We start from the raw sequence: 2,098 nt of genomic DNA, 5'->3' as shown, positions 1-2,098 counted from the left end.
CTGACAATGCAAAATAAGATAATTTTCAGATACTGCCAATGTGATTATTCATTTTTCTTGACTATGCATATATTTTATGGGAATTTGCTTTTCTTCTTTGAAAATGAGGTGATGAAAGAAAGAAAGGTTAATAAGGGTAGGGCAACAGAAAGAAAGAAAAAATAGAGAGAAGGAAGGAAATATCATTAAAGTATTTTTAAATGCATAGGAAAAAGAGACAAAAAGTAAGAAAAAAATCACAGGTAAACAGACAATTCTGAAAGTTACTTATTTAATTTTTACATATACACTCATGCACGCACACACATCTCAAAAGAAAAGCAAGTCAAACATAATAAAGATTTGCAATTTTCTGTATAATTCTCTGTGTATACATGGGAATTGCCTCTCTAATGTTTATTAAGTTTACAATTTAAAAAAAAATTAAAATGAGGTTTTTGTGCCAGCTTGGCATTTGCAAAAATATTATACATTTTCTGCAAATACCCCCCAAACAGGATGGATATATACATATATTTATAATTTCTTAGAGGAATTTCCTTATTATTGTTACTATTTTCTTAGTGTGCTAATTAATATTCTTTACATGTCAAGTTCAAACTGCTAAAAACAATAATTAGACTAATTTGAGAATCAGCTTATTAGAATGAAAACTGAATTTAATTAGTGAATTAATAATTTATGATTGTTAGAATTCTTTTTTCTTTTCTTTTAGTCCAGAATCTATTCTGAATTTGTAGCATAAACAAATTTTGTAGATGATCTCTTTTTATACACAGAGGCTATTTCAGAAGAATGTAGGAAATATTTTTAAAGAAAAAAATCTAATGCTAGTAGTACAAAATTTAATACCTTCCAATTTGCTCTTCTAGGATTGAAGTGTTTTGAAACTTTTAAAAATAAATTTTTGTTGTTATCTTTTGTTTTTATATTGACTAAATTCTTTCTAATATTCCTCCTTCTTTTTCCTCCATAAGAATCATCCCATATAACACAGAATATTTTCTAAAAGAAAAAGAAAGACAAAAAAGAGGTAGAAAAAAAAAATAAGAGAAACCAATTCACAAATCTAAAAAATCTGAAAATATATATAGTGTCCTAACCCATGGAATTGTCCTCTCTACAAAAGAGTGAAAGGAAATTTCTTTTTACTGAACTCCTCAACTTCCTTTAAGTCTCAACTAAAATCCAATCTTTTATAGGAGGTCTTTTCCAGCTCCTCTGAATCGAGGTGTTTTACCTCCATTAATTACTTACCATTTAGCTTGTTTGTACACATTTGTTGTCTCCTTTAGATTGTAAACTCCTTGAGGGAAAGGATTATTTTCTTTCCTATTTTTATATCCCTAGTGCTTAGCTTAATGCTTGGCACATAGGAGGCATTTGAGAAATGTTTATTGCTTGATTATTGACTGATTTTTAAACTTTTGGGGGTAATGCTTGTTCTTTGAAATTCTGCACATTCACTTTTAATTATTTTGTGGTGGATCTTCTTTCCCTTTATATTGCTATAGTCACTGATTATATTGTTTTCTTGATTCTACTCTGCATCAGTTCATGCACAGCTTTCAAACGTTCTCTGTATTCATCATATTTGTCATTTCTAACAGCACAGTAATATTTCATTCGTGTGCTGCCATTTAATCATTCCCAAATTGATGAATATTCACTTTGCTTCTATTCTCAGCTATCACAAAAGTAGTGCTGTAAATATTTTGGTATAGTTGGTACTCATATATCTACTTTCTCATCAATATTTATATAACTACTTACACACATATTGAAGTTATTCTTGATAAAAGAGAATGGCTTTCACAAATTTGATTTTCACAACAGACCAAATTTTTTTCTTCTCAATAGTATTTTTTTTCAATTACAGGTAAAGATGGTTTTCAACATTCATTTAAGATTTTGAGTTCCAAATTTTTTCTCCCCCCTACGTTTATTTCCCCCTCCCCTAAAAGCAAGCAATCTGATATAGGTTAAATACATACAATCATTTTAAACATATTTCCATATTAATCATATTGTGAAAGAAAAATCAGAGCAAGAGGGAAAAACCACGAGAGAAAAAGCAACCCCCCCCCCCAAAAAAAAA

This window comes from Antechinus flavipes, chromosome 2, assembly GCF_016432865.1.
Source record: "Antechinus flavipes isolate AdamAnt ecotype Samford, QLD, Australia chromosome 2, AdamAnt_v2, whole genome shotgun sequence".
NCBI classification, from domain to species: Eukaryota; Metazoa; Chordata; class Mammalia; order Dasyuromorphia; family Dasyuridae; genus Antechinus; species Antechinus flavipes.
This window is presented reverse-complemented; position numbering follows the sequence as displayed.